Below are 19,016 nucleotides of genomic sequence, written 5' to 3' on the forward strand. Positions count from 1 at the left end.
TTGCCATTGGAAGTGATTGCTTAACTCAGTATGGCATATAAGTGGCTTCTGGCAAACCTGAAAGCCATACATTTTGTCCATGGCCATAATTAGGACAGATCAATAAAAGTCAGTTCAGTTTGTTTTTGTTTTTGTTTTTGCACTTTTCTCTTTGTTCTACTACAATCACTCAAATTCATTACATAAAACATTGCAAAACACTGAAAAAATGTCTATGGTGTATTTTATTGTTTATTTAGTATTATTTATAGTACAAACAGCAGTGAAACACCTTATTATAGTATCAATCCAAAACACTATCAGAGCACCATAGACCACTGTTCTACTGCGCTTTAGAGATCTAGAGCCTCATTTCTGCCATTGTTTTGTCTTACACCATTTACAGATGCTCCACCAGTAATACCTATTATAATACAGTAGAAAAAGGACCCCATAGTGTGTTGCTGTCAAGCCTCTTAAGTTGATAGCTGTGTCTTTGCACACTGCGGGAAGAATCCCTTTCTGTCAAACAACAGCTGGTGAAGACAACATGATGCGGAGGCCATGGATGAGTGAGCCATCAAACCTCCGTCTGTGACAGTATTTTGGCAAGCCACATTTCAGAAAAGTCTGTCTCACTCTGCTCTGCTTTTATGGTGCATGAATCAATGATAATTGTGCTGTCTTCTCACTTGAGTGGCAGAAGTATCCCCCATGTGGCACCAGTCAAAAGGAGGGTTTGGAGGAATGGATTAAGGAATATAGAGAAATTAGTATGAATGAGATGAATCACAGTTCCCCTGGGATTATGATTCATAAGCTGGAAAATGTTCACCACAGAAGGTATCAGTAGCCCTGTGCCAAAACAACTAATATTTTACAAATTATGAGGAGCTATGAAGAGCCAGGCTACACTGTGCATGACACATGCCTGTTGTTGACAGAGATTCAAAGAAAAATTGTGCAAGGCAATAAATCTAGAAGCTGCTCAATAGCTGTCACTGCCACAGTGGGGTGTAGAAGGTTAATGAAGAATTCCCTTTAGTGAATTGGCCACTGAAGTACTTTTTTTTTTATTATCATTGTATTTAACCTAAGCTGTGTAACATGCTCCATTCTCAGTATAGCTTTGACAAACATGCTTCTCACAAGGTTTCAAGCAAACACTGATAAAATCAAAGCCCAACAACCTTATCTCCAGCGCCATCAGCTCCATCAAGGCCTAATTCCATTCCAAACCAAGCTCCCATTCTCCTTTCCCTTATCCCTTTTGAAAAGCTCAGTGATTAGAAGTAGACAAAGTGACTATAGGACCCCCCCACCTCACCCTGCCCCATTGCTGATGGGACCTTCTTGCATCTGCAAAGCCTTGGCCAGTTTATCAGCATCAGAGGATCACACAGTCTCTCCTGCCCCGTCTTCAAACAGGGAGCCCAATGTGTTCTGTGGCCTTTGGTGTAATCTCTTTGGCTGTCGACAGATCCAGTGTGGGGTCAGCTGTGATAACAGGATCACTCAGGTGGAGACGGGAGAACCACAAAAAGAAAGGGACAGCATTCTGCTGCTGTTGAGGAGCTGCTGTTATTTCAGACAAGGATAAAAATTATGGAGCATATTCAAAGCCGTAGGACACGCACAGGATGAAATGCCCACACATCATTATAACTACATGCAAAAATAAACTTTAGCACTTACTCAAAGACAGTAACTCAGGCTGAACACCAAGCAGCCAGTGTAGTCTAATGTCAATCAACAACAACTCTGATTATCAATCCGTTGTTTACGTCATTATCAATATACTCTAACATGCTCAGGCTCCAGCCTTTTAAATGTTTGATATAATTGAACACTCAGTATATTTTGGTTTGGAATGACTAAAAAACAATTAATGCTTTAAACGTGTTCTGAGAAACTGAGCAGCTGCATTTAGACTATTTTTTCACTTTTTTCACTTCATGTAGACTAAACAAGTCAATTAATGCTTGAAAAAAATTAACAGATTAATCAATATTCAAAATTATCTTTAGTTGCAGTCTTAGAATGAGCCACAGCATTTGGTGCCAAGTGCAATAAAATGGTTTGTGCTGAAAGAAATACAATTATGTCCAGACTATTACAGCGAAAATAATAGAAAATCCAATATTTAGTTACAAACTGAGCCTATTTGACATGGCTGGGTGCCTGACAGAGCAGCAAGACACCCTGACAAGGTTATTTTGGCCTGTCTTGCCCAGTGTGCCCTTGCTGCATCCACTAGCACTCTGACCTGGCATCTAATTAAAACTGCTATCACCCATAGAAAAAGAAGAAAAAAAAAAAACTGAACAGTGTCTATAAATGGTGGGAAAAAGTGGAAAGGTGAAAGGTCACACAAAGCTGAGGAGTTACAGTTTTCTGCTTGGGAATCCAGTATTTATTTACTTCACCCATACTCGCATATAAGCAAAGTTTTACAAACGTATTTCATATGCATACAAACACACCAACACTCTCCTCTTTCATTTTCTGACTCTCTCTCTCTCTCTCTCTCTCTGACACACACATGCTGAGAAGCAGCATGGTAGGCAGTGACACAAAGCTAATGCCTTGTCACACAGGCTGTCAGCAGATTAGCCAGTGGATTACACCCCAGCCATTAGATGTGCACAGAGCGAAAGGCCACAAACATGGCAGGGAGAGATGAGGAGGGAAGACAGTGAGACAGAGTGTGAGACTGGCAGTGATTGGGCATATTGTAGCATAAAGCAGAGAAACAACTAATGGAGCATGGTAAAAATAAGGAAAATAAAGCCTTATTAAGTAGAGCAAATACAGAGGCAAAATTGGCACAAAGATAAAAATATGAGGATAAGAAAAATGGATTGAGTGTAGAGAATTTTGGGTAGTAGCAAAATGATAGATGGACAACATGGTAATAACAATGGTAAAGGCAGAAAAACAGAGGAAAGGGAAGAGCATCCAGCAGCACATGAGGGAGCAGTGAAGAGAAGTTTTTCTGTGTGCAGGTGAGAAAAAAGTGAAAAAAAAAAAAACAGATGGGAGGAGTGAAGATGATGAGCGATATAAGAGGGGAGAGAAAAGGGAAAGCGGCCGCTTGAAAAACAGAATGAGAACAGAATAGGGTGTAGGGGAGGAGCAGAGAGAAATGGAAATGAAAGAGGAGTACAGATTAGAGGAGAGAGATAGGATGTGAAGCATCAGAGAAAAGGCTGGAGAATGCTCCACACCAAAAACAACGCAGCATGCGAGCAAATAACAAGTGGAAGATGGACCTTATGTAGAGTATTGGAGAGAAAATATAGAGGTGGATTCAGAGAAGAACAGTGGGATATCTCTTAAAAGCATTTTGAAATCATCAGTGTTGGGCCTCAGTGCACTACCATTGCAACCTTACCATAGCTGTCACAAACTGAACACACTCTTAAATATGTCTTGTTTCAAAACAGGCATCCTCCCTTGCAGAAAAGGTTGAAAACAATAGTTTCTAATGTCATTATCATCACATATTCAGCAGGACAGCACACAGTCTCTGGGGGTCATCTGGAAGTTCACAAAACTGATCCTGTAGGCTAAGTGTTGTTGAATGCAGACGCTCTGCTGTCCTCTGGATATTACTACAACAGATGGCAGCACTGATGGCAGCAGTATCAAAAACTTTTCAAGCACTTGTCAGTTCTCAAACAGTCTGTGGTTCCAAGTGGAAAGGTGTCAGGCTTTCTCAGCTGGTGTTGCATTTTATGATAATTGACTTCACTGCCCCTACCGTCAGCACCACCACAAAACCACTTTGCAGATGTAATGAGACATAATTGTCTGCTGAATTTGCCTGTTAGGAGCTTCATTTCAAGCTGGTATTTGTACAAGAATGAAAGAGAAGGTATCAAGTTAACAGAGGAAACAGGAGATTCAGATTCAATTCAAGGCATACTGCACACATAGGTCGAGCTACCGCTGCATCGTCTGATTATTTTTAATGACTGTGGTGACGGTGACGGTGGAGTTATAATTATATGTGAACATGCATGTGTGTATTATGTACGTACATGAATGCATAAGTTAATGTGTTCAGCTCTTATATGATTCGAATAAGTGCTGTCGAATGAGCTGAGACTCAGATGTGCTAGAGGGGAGATGGGGTGGACTGTATCTGTGAACCCCCGTAGGATATTTAGACCTTTCGTTATGAAAAGCTCCTGCTACACATATCCTCCACATAAACATACATAAGTACACAGCGAAACTCATCTAAAGGAAGAAGAAAAAAAAAAAGGAAGGGAGAGAGAAATGATAGGGAGTCAAAGAAAAAGCTTGAGATATTCTGAGACATGTGATTCACATGCACAGTGATAGCCTGATAGTTCCCAACCTATAAAAACTAATTCCACACCAACCTATCCATAGCCATCTCATGTGGGAGCCATTCCACCTTTTAAACCCCTTCTCACTTAAAATGGGGCCCAGAGAAAAACTCATTTCCTTTGCCATTTTATGAGCATTTAATTTGAAACAATTAAGATATTACGGTGCTGTGGATTCACTACACAGAGTGACAGCTGGGAGCAATCCCATAAACCCCTGAGCCAGTGAATGAGGCACCTTGCTACTCTCTTTTGCTCCACTCGTCTCCATCTTCTCTGTTATTTCAGTGAAGCATTTAGCTTAAGGCTCTGTTGAGGCAAATGTGCTACCTTTACCTCAGCTGAAATCTTGCTACTGCCAATTACTTTAGCAGCTCATAAATGCACCAGTTGGCTGATGATCGAATGGCCAATTTCCCAAGACTAAAGAGAGGAAGTGAGCACAGAGGATGTTTACCTTCTGGATGGCTTTTCCATAACACCTTTTATTGCTTTATTGGATTTATAGCATAAGTTAGATGACTCATCTTTGCAGAAATAAATGAGAAACTACAAACTACAGGGGGCAGCAAATGGTAGGCTGAGAAGCAAACAGCTGCACTGTACACTGACAGTGTGTGACGTCATTAAAACAGTGTTTTTCATAGACAGATTTGTTTGCTATTTGTTTTGTTTTGTACAGTTGTTTTTTTAAACAGTTTTTTGGGGTTTTTGATGAAACACTTATTGATGGCCCTCCATGTCCTATCTGTCCTACACTTCAAGAGTTTTGTCACTGCCTGACTTCACATTCAAGCTGGCTTTGTCAGCATTCACCCATCAATTCACCTACCTTCCACACTGGCAGAGAAGGGCATCAGAGGTGTGAAATTGATGAAGGTGTGCTTGTAAAAATGTCAGTAGGACATCACTGGCCAGGGAGAGAGGGAGAGAAAGAGAGAGAGAGTATATTTGGTGTGGGAGGGGGTGACAGGAGTGGCAAAACCTCCTTTTCATGAACACTGAACTGTAAAATGGAGGACCCAGTGCAAACAATGGCCGTGATCAATCGCCTATGGTGAGAGGCTTCTCGTAAATGCCTAATGGCAGCCCACACTCGCTGAAAGAGAAAAAGATGGAGAGAGAGAGGGAGTGACAGAGAGAGACAGCCAGAAATGAGGTATGTGACACTATTAGTTTGGGGAAAGAAAGTCAGAACGATAGAAAGCAAAAAGAGTAGAGGTAGAGAGCAGGGTAGAGAATGGGCAAATAAATGCAACTGGGCTACACTGCTGGCAGGAGAAGGTAAAAGGCTTTTAGAGTCAGGACGATTTAAATAAATGAAAAGACAATAAAGGCAAGTGGGGGGGGGGGTGAAAAAGACCAAGAGGCAGAAGAGCATGTGCACATGACATTTGTTCAGAAACACCTATTTGAATTAAGAAGGAAATACAGAAAGATAAGCTTAACACCATCATATTACTACATCACGAGTCTTTACAATATTATATCATCTCTGTCCATGCACTGGAGGGTCTGCCATATCAGAGGCCAGAGCACTTTGAGGGTAAAAAAGTGATTCCTCACCGAGGTGCACTACCACTGAACATGTAAATAACACTATTAACTCTTATTATCATTAATTAATCTGTTTCTTTCCTCAATGAACCATTTTGTCAATAAAATGTCAGAGAAAGTCGATCACAATTAGAGTTGTCCAAAATCCAAACGCATCCAACAGATTATTTAGCTAAACACACACAAGGGTACAAGCTTATTTTTATGAGACGTTTCGCATTTGCATGGAAACAGAAAATAATGTCACTCAAAAGCAGAGCAACTAATGCATCTAACAGTATCCATGGTTACGGACGTCTCCTGCTTATGGAGCAGAGTGAGGAGTACTTCTCACAGTTTACCCACTGTATACCCTCCCTGCACAGTTACAAATCAGACTCGATGCAAATTAACAAGCAGCAGTGAAGTGCTAGTGGGGTCGGACCAGTTTGGGGGGAAAAGTCCTCTGTTGATGTCCTCCATCACAGTATCAATTGCCAACACGTTAGGTCCCTAGCATATTAAGCAAAAAGACAAATGTTATCTTATATGGGCATGCTTACGCTTACACTACACACCCACACTCAGAGACATTTGCACTGTGTCACTGGACAGATGTCCTGAGGTAGGATGCACAGTGAGACTGTGAGGTAGGAGTTGAATCACTGGTTAAACCTTTCTGTGCTCCCTGTCTCTCTTCCTTTGTCTATGTGTGCAAGCTGCTCCACACCATGGTTGCTCACGCCATCCCAGTTGATCTCTTAATGGACCTAATTGCTTTTCAGCTCATTGCACTCCATGCCAACACTAAACTAAATCAAACCAAGGCCCATCCACCAGTCTCATCATGAATGTGAGTCTACTTGACATCATAATAAGGTGATATTGACTACTCATGACTCAGCAGTTTGAGAACAGATGACTAAGCGTGCGCCTCTCATCCTGGCACGCCCCACGACAGGCAGAGCTGTTCAGGTCACGTAGGAGATCACATTGCCCTCCTTAGGAGTGCAGCCCATTGTGTTTTCTTTGACAGTTTGCTTGTGACCCTTTCTGTGGCTGACAATATATAATGCATCGCTGCACAGTGAAATATGGATTATAAGCAGTGATACACAAAGGCAATATATACTTCCTTCCTACAGCACAATCTGAACTCATGTCTGCTATGTGTCTGCTGCGTGTCTAAATAGCCTCACTACTGTGGCCTTTACTCACCATGTTCCATGTCAGGTAGACTAGTCAAAAGCCTCCTGAAATCTAATCAAATCCAATCAAACCTGAAACATAAGCCTGAAGTCAACTCTTCCAGTCTGAGGCAAAAATCACACCAGACTAAACATGTAATCAGCTTTGCCAGACTTTAAGACTATGTGCGGACAGCTCTGTAGGTATCGTGACACCATGCTGCAGTCAGCTGCACCAAATATAGTTAATATCTAACGTAGGATTCTTGGCATCTCTGTATGATTACTAAGAGCTAATGTATTACCAGAACCACTCCAGCTGACCTGCTCCAACACTGCAATGTTGCAGTGAATTTAAAACCTGTTTTCTCTCAACTTTATAACTGTGAGTGACACGATCCTATACGAACACATTTTCAGCCTTGAGTTAGAACAGCAACGGTTCATTTTACATAAAACATTCAGATCTTATATTTTTGTGCATTGAACTTTAGCAACATTTCGATCCAAATGTGATGACAGCGTTGGGGTTGCTGGGGCATGTTAGCTGCACTGCCAATCAAAACTGATCAAATCACACCCACATTGTCCTCATGCAGAGGTTTACACTTTCAATATATAATACTAAAAGATGCTTTCCCTAAATGTCACCTTTAATTACTACTTATACTACCATCTTAGGCTGAGGTGCCTCTCTGGAGGGATGGTATGGAAACATAAATAGGGGTAATTTTATATCCTGGCTTCTGGAGGCATTACAGAGGTTTTTACCTTGGGGGATATCTTATAGGGCTGTCAGTGTTTTTCAAGTTATGTAGGACACTAAGTGAATTATATGGATGCTATCACTGACGGTGCAAGGCTTCATATACATCTGCTTGGCATCTGACCAATAAACCTAACCACTTCTTCCCAATTATGTACATAATTATGGCAATCAATCTCACTCTCAAACTTTACAATCATTTCAACCACATCATAAAATTTTGTGTTTTGTCTGCAATGAACTCTGCAACTATTACGTCTTCCAATTTCAACTAAATGTTAATTGCTCATAAAAGAATGGCTGTATGTTTAGCCATCCATCAAGCCTGACAGATTCTAAGAAGGAGACAAGTATTAGATGTCTCAGCCAAGGACTGGTTAGTGTTGGTTTACATTTTTCATGCCTTGGAGATGTGTGTAATATCACCTTGGCATTTGTCACCTTAAGCCCCCGACCCCACCCTTCTCCCCCTCTCTTGACTGCTTGGGCAGATGCCATAAACAAGTCAATCTCCAGCCGTCTCAACACATTGGATTAGATTTATCCGCTTAAGACAGATTGTTATCCCAAAGAGCGTGAGTCTCGCTTGATGGGGAAATTAATTTTACAATGACTGGTTTACTTGATCAGGGTTGTGGGGGAGGTGGGGACTATAAATGTATCAACTCTGGGGCATGAGGAGCCGAAAACAACAGCACTTGTTGTTGATTCAGACAAGTTGTCTATCTTCTGTGTTGTATTATACATGGTGTTGTCTTTGGGTTGCAGAAACTAGAGTAATGACTTGACTGACAGTCATTTGTCCACCAAGCACCAGCAACTTGTCAAAGGTGAAAAGGCCTGAACCTCTGGCTATATAAAGACTGGCAGAGAAGATATTGTATCTTCACTCCTTTCTAACATTAAATGTGAAATTGACAAATGTGTACACAGAATTATAAACAGGCCGCATGATCAGAAAGAGAGTACAACTTATCCAGAATTGAAATTCTGTCCAACAAGGAGAAAAATCCTTCTAAAATAGCTGTCAACCCACACATATCTAAAGTGTTAAACTGATACGGCAGATATTGGATTGAGTTACAATGGAACTGACCTCTGCCTATTGAGCAACAAAATCCAGTTTGAGCCTAGTCCTTAGTGTAAATTCACCTGACAAGCATTACTTAGGACCTCCTTCAACACGCTAAAAGCAAAACCTTCTTTCTTGCAATTTAAAGTATACAATGATTGATTTTCTAACAGTATTACCTGTCTTTTTCAGACACTTTAAGCTGATACACAACTGAGAAGTATGACTTTTAGTTTTATCCCCACTGAGATAAACACTGTGAGAAAGAATTCTACCAAATCTATAAACTGATTCTCTTTATAGCATAACTGTCATAGTCCACAAAGCTAATGCTAAAAAAAAAAATGGCTAAAAGAAAGTGTATCATTTAAGTATAAAACATCCACTAACTCTACCACGTTCAGTCAAAGGAGCAGTAAAGGACTGATGTTGTACAATGATAGAAAAGCAATATGCCGTATTGTTAGACCAAGACTCTACAGTCACACTGGCAGCTCTGTGAGGTAATACTTACAGAATCCAATGCGTCAGACACATTGAAGTTTTGAGATGATAATGGCACTACAATTAATGTCAGGGGATCACCAAAATCATTACAATTCACACATGTACACAAAATGATCTGTAGCAAATTTAATGGCAATGCATGACATCTGAATTATTTTTGGTAGCCTATAAAAGGAACCCTATGCCACTTCTCAGTTTTAAAACTGGAAAAAAAAAAAAAAAGACAACTTCTAAATAAATGTGAATATTCAATTGAAAGTAGTTTTGCAAAGTCAAAGCAGCCTCCACAGATTTACTGTGTAGGCAGGTACACAGAAAAACACACACAGTACATCAAAGATATGCTTATATTATTTATCCAAAGCAAGCGCATATTGATAGTGTATAACCTTTAGCATCCTGCGTTGCATTTGCATTGTATTTACATAGTAAATGCCAGCCGGTGCTACACTTTGCATGACCCCAGACACATACGATTGTAAACATGTGCAAGGCAGTATATCAAGCACCGTTGCCTCACAGAATAGTATTGTCACAGTCCTACAACAAAGGAAACATCTGTCAGGTGAGACTTTTTTGAAAGGCCCTCCTACTGTCAACGTTATTAATAAGCAAACGTGCAGCATGCGGTGATGCAGTATCAGCCCGGCACGTTTTCTCCATTGTATCTTTCTTTTTGAAGGACAGCAGGTTTATAGACTATTGTGACCTGCTGGGCACCAAAGTTCACCCATGATAGGCCAGCAAGGCAGGCTTTTGATAAATCCTGCCCTCATCCACATTAATCATTAAGTGCTGCTATATTACTGCAATAGCTGGAGCCAAGAATATTAAAGCACAAGGTTAGATGCAGAGAAGAATTGTAAATCTAATAACTAGAGTCATTCAATTATGCTCACAGATGTGAACACTGTTGAGGGATTTGAAATAAATGAAAAGGTGATGTCAGCAGACCTCTCAGCTAAAAGACTGAAATCATTTTATTAAGGAGAAGTGGGGTTCATCAATGTTTAGATGTGCTGGAATGGCATATCTTCTTTACAAGCACAACAGTGTTTCAACCTTCAGCCCTTACTCCTGATAATTAAGAATATTATCCAAATAATTGCTGTGGTCAAAAAAAAAAAAAAAAATGCAGATGTTTGCTATCTACAGGAGGACGCAGTGTTTCTAGACACAACTATCACTCCCACAAAGATTTATCATAGCCAGCATTCAAGGGCAACAGTTCACATAACAGTAATTTCATCAAGTTTCCCTATTGTTCATTCTCACAAAACCAACACTTTCTTTTGGCCTATAAATCTACATGTGGAGGCTGGATCAAATTATGCCCTTAGAAAATGGAGCCTGGTATAATTTGCAGGTATAAATCACCATCAGAGTTATTCAATCAGATACGCGACATGTCTGAGTGCAGGTAAGAAAACAGATCTGCTGACTGCAGTAGTCTGTCTCTCTGTCTTTCAGAATACTATTGCGGGATGTTAGATGCTCGTGTCTGCAGGGCTAGGTTGTTCATCAGAAGGTTTGGTTTGCTGCCACAAAAGCAACTTTTCTCAAAACACAATTGGTCATAGTCATCTGTCTCCCCAGGCCAATGTTGTTATTTTTCTGTAGTCCTTCATGAGAGGACTGTGCACTTCACTGTGTTATCAGGAGGATTGTTGCATTGTTGTGCAATATTATGTCTATTCAATGACGTGTATGAGATTCAATCATGTCTTGGAATCATTATATGAAATGAGTGTCATTACACATGGATCATGAAGGTTACTGCTGACTTGACTGCTTCAACAACCTGACCTTGGAGACTATAAAGCCATACGCAAAGGCAGCTTACATACAGAAGAAACTGTTTTGATAAATATCAACAAAATAGACATGCATGTACACACTTTCCAGCATAGTCTGACAACAAATCAATATAATATTCCTACAGGGATTTATAGTGTGTCTGTGGCTCTTAGTAATGAGTTTATAGAGATCTTATTGTACACAGCAGCATTTTTATGGAGTTTGCAATGACATTATCCGGACTATGCTGCATTTATGTATGCCGGGCTTTATTTGCATGGGGATCAGTAGTAGAAAGTACCAAGTACATTTACTCAACAGCTGGGAGATACTTGTGCATAGCTCAAGCTTTAATTTTATGCCTCCTTATACTATTGTTCAACAGCATTTCACAGGATTTTTTTCTCCATAGCTATAATTGTATTCGATTCTTAGCTATTGTTGTGGTGAAACATAAGTACATTTACTTAAGCATTTATTTAACTACTTCAACAGGTTAATCTAGTAGATTAAGGCTTCCTATAAACAAATGAGCAGTTCACAAAATATGATGCACTGATTAATCTACATAAAGGTTTATGGAGTATTTAAGATTAGTTCAGTACTGACTGAAGATAAAGCCATTAAAAGTACTTCTTAATTATTACTGCATAAATGTAAATATATATATATAATCTAACAGTGATGGGCTATTCTGCACGAATACATCTACTTTTGATATCATGTTCTCTGTGTTGCTGGTTGTTTTGAAGGCAATACTTCATCTACCATTAGTTAGATAATAACCTAAAAATCTATAGGCCTGATGAATCTATAACACAAGGTTTTAGTAAACAGTATATAAAATAGGTAGTATTACAACTTGCGCACCTACATTAAACACAGTATGGGTACATGTTAATGCATTAATAATATTTATATGATGTAACACTGACAATGAAAAACTTTCATTTAATACCAGTATGTAGTACATGGAGTAATTTCACAACGTGGTATTTCTACTTTTAGTTATACTCCTAACTGCATCACTGATTTGCAAAAACACTGTGTACTTTTTGTTTTCATGTTTGTTTACTGTTTGGTGTGGTAGCCTGTGCATAAAGTAAACCTTTTTTATTAAGTTGTTCTAAAAGTAGCCTCTGCTGCTGCGATACAGTGCGTCTACCATCCTACTGCATTTTATAATACAGTTATGGCTAAAGCTGCAAAGTAACACACACACACACACACACACACACACACACACACACACACACACACGTGCTTTCACACATGCACTCTTCCTCTCATCATTTACCATCTGAAAACAATTACCAAGTCGGACCCAAACACTCGGCACCGCGCACACACACGCTCCTCTGAAATAACCATGTCCAAGTGCACATGCACATTCCTGCAGTGGACTTTGGGAGGGGAGGGGGGTCCAGGAGAGTGTTGGGGGGGGGGGGGGGGGGGGAGGAACCTCGTTGAGTGACGTCACCCCCCATCCCCCGTCTCATTCTCCTGTTTGTCTCCGCATAGAGAAACGCACACATACATACACACACACAGACAGACACACACACAGCGAGAGAGAGACAGAGACAGAGAGAGAGAGAGAGAGAGAGAGAGAGAGGGAGAGAGAAAGAGAGAGAGAGAGGGAGGGAGAGAGAGAGAGAGGGGCTGTGTGTCCCAGTCACAGCGCACTCTCCAAACACAACCAGTCTCGCCACGTACAATTCAATTAAGATCTAACGAGCACAGCACAGACAGACCTAAAGCAGAGAATATATTATACACGCTCCACGTGTGTGTTTTTCGTCCTGTCGGCTCCAAACATCGTTACTGCGTTGATTTCGGACAACTCGAGAAAAGAAAAACAAAATTTGAGCGAACACACGGGGAAAAGGAAGAAGGAGAACCTGAGGACGGATTCTTTCCTCTATGTTATTTTATTTCCCCAGGACTCGACTGACATTACTGGATGTAAAAGACAAAAACAAACTCGCGACTTCTCTTCATACAGAAAACAGGAGAGACTGAGTTTCAAAGTGACCACAAAATGGTGATAAGGTAAGACTGACGAGCCTGTGACTTTTCAGGTTGTGACAGCCGGAACTGAAGTCGCTGCCGCAGTGATTTCAGGTGTGCGTCGAGCCTCATGAAGTTGGTCCAAACACATTAGCAGTAAGCCGTTACACCTATCTGGACTGGGCTCATTCTCTTCATGTACATATTCAGTACAGTGGCTGGTGTGTTCAGGGATATGACCGCTTTACCCATGTGGCAAATATTATTCTACTCATAGTTTATTATTTTCAATTAGTGCAACCTTGAGCAGAGACAGCGGGGCTTTCAGAGAAACATTAATAGCGCAAATAGCACAAAACACCTTCCATAACAGCTTTAATTTCTGTCTGGAATATGACCAGCACATAAAGTCCATCTGTGGAGGTGCAGGTGGCATTGCTGTTTTTATGGTGTGCGCCTGGAGATTTGGAGAGGCGATCAATGTCTGATCGTTTTCATTTTCAATAAATTATGACCACACAGCCCTGGAAATATATTAGATCACCCCAGTACTGCGAAGTAGACTACAGTTTGTTTGTTCCTCTTCACGGGATGAAAAATAGCAAAACCCGCAAGCTCCAGATTGTTATTTAAAGGCACTTCAAGCTGTGGCGCTGCCACGTAAATGCATTCATTTAGTGCACCCTTTAAGAGTCGAGTCGATTGTGAAGAATTTTCAAAGTGCGTTCCCACAACTCTCCCGAGATCCCTCATCTTATCCGTCTTATTTTTAGAACACGTTTTATTTTCACTGGGTTTAAAGTTGACTCTGCTTTTTATAAGAAGAGCTCGCATGTTTATAGAGCAGCGACATATCAGCGAGGCAGGTAGAGGAGCCAGTCAGTCACGCAAACACACTGTCAATCAGCTGAGAGGGAACCTTTATTTCCAGTAGAGCTGTGCACACCACCTGTGCTCAGTGTGCCGGTTGGGCCACTAGGGGACTCATTCTCTCCAGCCAGTGAAGGGAATGCAGTAGAAAAGAAAAGGGCTGCACTTTTACTGATAAATAACTTCAGTATGAAACAACTTCACAGTTTTAATATAAAAGAACCGTAGTGGTTTCCAAAGCTCACTAAATGACTGGCTGCACCAGTTTGTTGAAAAGGAGTAATTTTAAAGCTGAAATTCATATAAGGAAGGAAAAAAAAAAAAAAAAATCAAGGGTATTATTGTGCATGTGAAGCATTTACACAAGCTATTTCTGTCTGCATATATTCTGCTGTCTGAGCCTCATGAGAAAGTAGTGATCAAAGGTAGAGTAGGCTAGTGAGGTGCTAGAAAGGCCAGTACGTGTGTGTGTGTGTGTGTGAGGATGCAAATTAGTGCTTATGTGTGTTTGCTCAAGCAATTCCCAGTTTATAGCCAGTAAGCAATATGGGAGCGCACACCCCAGCACATCCACTGTCTTACATGTTTTACAGTTTACAGCTCAAACAATCAGCACTTGCCCAAATTTGACACAGCGCAATTAACGCTGCCACCACACATTCGATTTCCAATTTTGCTGCCGCCACAGCAGCGTTCAAAAGAGAAGACACAACGGACATGTATCAAGGTGACGCTCAGTTTAAGAGGTGCTAAAACTCATTGAAGGGAGCAAAGTGTGGAAAAGTGGTGCTGATGCGGCCATCTTCTGTCAGATGCTCCTTTCACCTTCCTGTTTTTTCAATCCACCAAAATAATCTGTTTTTTTCTGTAAATGTACTTCGATGCAAAGAAATCGAGAAAGGAAAGAGCCAAGCTTTGTAGTGTCATTCACCTGTGTGTGTGTGTGTGTGTGTGTGAGAGCGAAGGTTAGAAACACTTCATGGCATGCAAGCCATTAAACAGAAAAATGATATAAGAGCTTAGAAAGTGCCTATAAGGGAGTTAGGCCATTTTTGCGTGCCTGCCAAAATACCTTTTTCACCACTTTTTGTGCCTGAAGCAGATTCTGAAATCATATCCCACATTTCTGACACTGTCTTGAGGGGACAAAGGGGTATTTTCAAGACTGATGACAGAGGGAGAACAGTCAACAGTGTCTTTCAGATGTCCTTTTTATTTGTATTATTTTTCCAATGCACATTTACATGGCCTGTGATTTTTTTTTTCAGCTTATTATAGTGCATTTAATGTGGCAGAGGCGTCCTGAAGAACTATGAAGACTTTGAAAATGTTGTTATCCTACTCCCTCCTCGGCACAAAGCCAAGATTTCTTAGAAAAAAAACGTGTGCCTGCACCTCAGAGTGCGATTGTCTTAGCACAGCCAAGTAGCTCTGACTCACTACTGTATTTCCAAGACCACAAAAAAAAAAAAAGAAAAAAAAGTTTTTGTATCACTATAAATGTGTGTGTGTGTGTGTGTGTGTGCACTTGTGCTTATGCCTGTGTGAGCACTACTACAGGAATTGCAAGGCCAGGGGCCCTATTACAAGTGTGGAATGAGAAATCAACACTTACATTACAAAAATGGATACGTAAACATAGAGGCCACAATTATCAGGCGCCGCGGTGTTGGATCTGGAGGAGATGGAGTGCCAATAGGTCTGTTAGCAATCACCCCCCTTGCTGCCTGCCCTCTCTAATCCAGTGGGTGTATTCTAGCTTATTTTGTGCCAGCAATGACCCTTAACAACTACGCACTGACTGGCAGGCCGGCTGGCTTGTTGGCAGAGTGGGTGGTTGGCGGATGCAAGAGAAGTTTGACTGGTGGAGGTCATATTGGGGGGAAAAAGGCAGGATGGTAGTGGGATGAATGCTCATGTGTTATATTAGTGTTGGCCTGTTCACTGTACATACTTATACTGTATGTGCACGCATCTCTATACTTTGTACATCTTGCAGTTTAGTTTCCGCATCTTAATCAAACCATGTGTGTGCGCATGTGTCAGGGGCCTCCAACTGACTACAAACCCACTTCACAGAGTCCGGCTTGATGCATTGTGACAAATGAGAAAGCAGTTTGATTTCGCACAACACTGAGCTGCACCCCAGCATAATGAAGTGATCATGACTTTACCCTTGGTTCACTTTGGCCCTGGTCCTGCTGTGTTTTTCTCCTCTATTCAATCGCTTCACTCACTTATTTACTTGGCAAGCATTTCCTCCCGTAACCTCTAGTACTGCATAACTAGCGTCAAGGGTGGGTTGCTTGATAAAAACCACCGCTATGGGGCATTGGTTTTACACATAGGGGGACGCTAGCAGTTTTTATTGATATTCAAGTTGCCACTGGGTTGGAATAATAAGAAGCCTATTTTCAAGCCCAGGCAAAATCACCGCTACTGTCCATCACCCTGTCAGAGCAGAAAGCTGAGGCATAAATATTGTTTGGCAGTGGAGGGAGTACAGGCCTATAGCTGAACTTATTCTTTCCTGTTTACTCTTATTCTTTCTTTTTGTGGTTGTTTTCGCTGTCCATCATTTTCTTCTCTCTGTCTCATAAGTCTCATCAAAACAAAGTATCATAAAAAATTATTTTGATTTGACTTGCATAGCTTCCTCAGTGAAACTTACTTGTATGTGTACTAACCCAGAAAGCAGAGAATCACTCAGTGTTGGGTACAACACAGAGCCCCTTGCCTTGAGGCTCTGCCTGCAGGCGCTGCAAACAGGGGGAGTGTACTGATGTTTCAGAAACGCAGGGGGCAACTTTTCTGCCGCAGCTGTCCTTTGCTTGCAGATTAGGTTTCAGGAGAAATGATGGATGCCAAACGCCTGTAGCCAGTTGTGAAGACAGGGTCTATGCTGGTACAGGTTTGAAACGGGGTCAGTGTCACTGGCAGAGGATTGGAATGCTGCCCTTGACCTCCATTCTGCATTATTCCCCATCTACTAACTAAGAGCCTGTCAGTAGTACTTCTAAAGAGCTAGGGCCAATTAGATGAAAACTAAAGACTGCAAGTGAAACATAATATTGCTGCAAGAATGAAAGTGATGGCACATAAAAGGTAGCTTGGTGATATTTTAAGGACTTCATTCTGATTGTGTTGCAACCCAAAACATTATTTCTTTTTATGCCCTTCCCATTGTCTCATTTTCTCTTATCTTAATTTTTGGAAAGGCTCAAAGCAGAATCCACTGAGGTTCATTTGAATACCCGGCGGAATGAGGAAATAAAAGCTGGGGAAAGAAATGGAAGTGGCGGGCAGCTTTGTGCATTCATGTCACACAGCTTTATCAAATTATTCCACAATAGCAGCCACACAAGTGATGGAATTTCAATTAAAGTATGACAGTTTTAGAATTTGTTTCTGCTTGCAAGAGAGGGGAGCGAGGGGTGTGTGTCTGTGTGTTGGGGAGTCTTGAGTTAGGTATGGACAGCTGAGAGGGTCTTGTACTCAAGATACATTTTCCAGTCTATATTCTCTTGCTACCCACCTCTCTACTCACTCACCCTCCACTTCCTGCATCAAAAGGTAATGACTTAGCTGAAACACTTTTGTTCAGAGGAACTCTGTGGTTAAAGCTTGGAAACGGGCAAAAATGGGGTGTTATGATAAAGGTCTTTGTGATGAGAAGTCAAAAATGGAGCCTTTTGTTGATAGGCTGTTTCCTAGAACAATCACGCTACCTGCTGTGCCAAATAGAAGGGTGCATGAGAAAAGTGCAAGGGAGCAGTGCTCAGCTCAGACTGGTGGCTAGCTCATAAACTGGGAAAAGCAACATATATAGGACCCTCAGGAACTGTTTCAGGGCTGAATTTGTAACTTACACAAGCTCACAAACACACATGCACATACAAATGCGCACACATCCAAGTATACGCAGAGATGTGAAAGGCTGTATAAATATGACAGAATTATTCGTAAGAATAGACAAAACAAAGTGTTTGCTGTTACAGCAGCTCTGCAAAAAAAATTAACATAAAATAAACAAACTAAAATTACTTTTATCTTAAATTAAGCTTTTGAACAAAAGCGATTGAGATTTGTCCATTTGCATTTCTAAAACCCCCAGTGGAATTGGCAAAGAGGAGCAAATTCCATTAAAAAGTGCAGTGACATAGGCACACAGCAATTTCACGAATGAAGAATGCATTTAATAGTGAATGGATTTTTCATAATTTTTGTTTCCCATATTGTGTCATACATGTGATTTCAGATGTGTGACCGCAGCTCCAGTCTGTTCAGAGAGTCTGGCACCAACATGTCCACAGATAGATGTTCAAATATTTATGGATATCTCACAAGCAAAGTCAGAAACAAATCAAATTTGGGCATCTTGACATCAATATTGTGTAGATATTTGTTATTTATTATTACTCATTTGACCCTACTGCTTTTAAATTTACATTTAAATTCCAGCCTCATTGCAAGGTTAGAAGTCAATGTTTAAATTCTGTGTAACCCAGGCATTCTCGCTCCGCTCAATCCGCAATTATAGCTAGCTCCTTTGAAGAAGCCAGGCGGAACTAAAATGACTTTTCATGTCTGGTATAATGACTGCCATTTGGAAGCCGACACAGAGAGAGAGGGCGAGAGAGATAGATCTACAGGAGAGTGAAAAGAGAGGGAGGAAGGGGCAGGAGGAGGGTGGAAGGGGGACAATCACTGGATGAAAATGGCTTGGGTCACCTTTGGTTCGGACCAGATGGCCCAAACCAAACGTCTTTGCTACGGTCATTCCTCACAGATGAATCTACCACGTTTTGGTCCTTTTCTTGCCTCACTGTGCTGCTCACTGAAACTTTCACCTTCGTCTTCCTTTGTCTCCATATTTCCTGCCTTTGGTCTCCATTCATTTACCATCAACGGAGGCTTAGCAGCTTTAAGGCGGA

At 41.0% G+C, this 19,016-nt stretch overlaps 1 protein-coding gene across 5 annotated transcripts in view; it reads left to right on the forward strand.

Moving 5' to 3' along the window:
- The window catches only part of LOC113136086 (receptor-type tyrosine-protein phosphatase delta), a 312,879-nt gene that overhangs the window by 182,564 nt on the left and 111,299 nt on the right, over positions 1 to 19,016 (forward strand). Inside the window, exon 1 of one of the 5 annotated variants that reach the window (XM_026316536.1) lies at positions 12,869 to 13,254. The exons of the other annotated variants lie outside the window; for them this stretch is intronic. The gene's annotated coding sequence lies outside the window, so the exon portion shown is untranslated. Of the gene's footprint in view, positions 1 to 12,868; positions 13,255 to 19,016 lie in introns of those variants that run through there. 5 annotated transcript variants of the gene reach the window in all.

The sequence above is a fragment of the Mastacembelus armatus genome, chromosome 18, assembly GCF_900324485.2.
Source record: "Mastacembelus armatus chromosome 18, fMasArm1.2, whole genome shotgun sequence".
Lineage (NCBI taxonomy): Eukaryota > Metazoa > Chordata > Actinopteri > Synbranchiformes > Mastacembelidae > Mastacembelus > Mastacembelus armatus.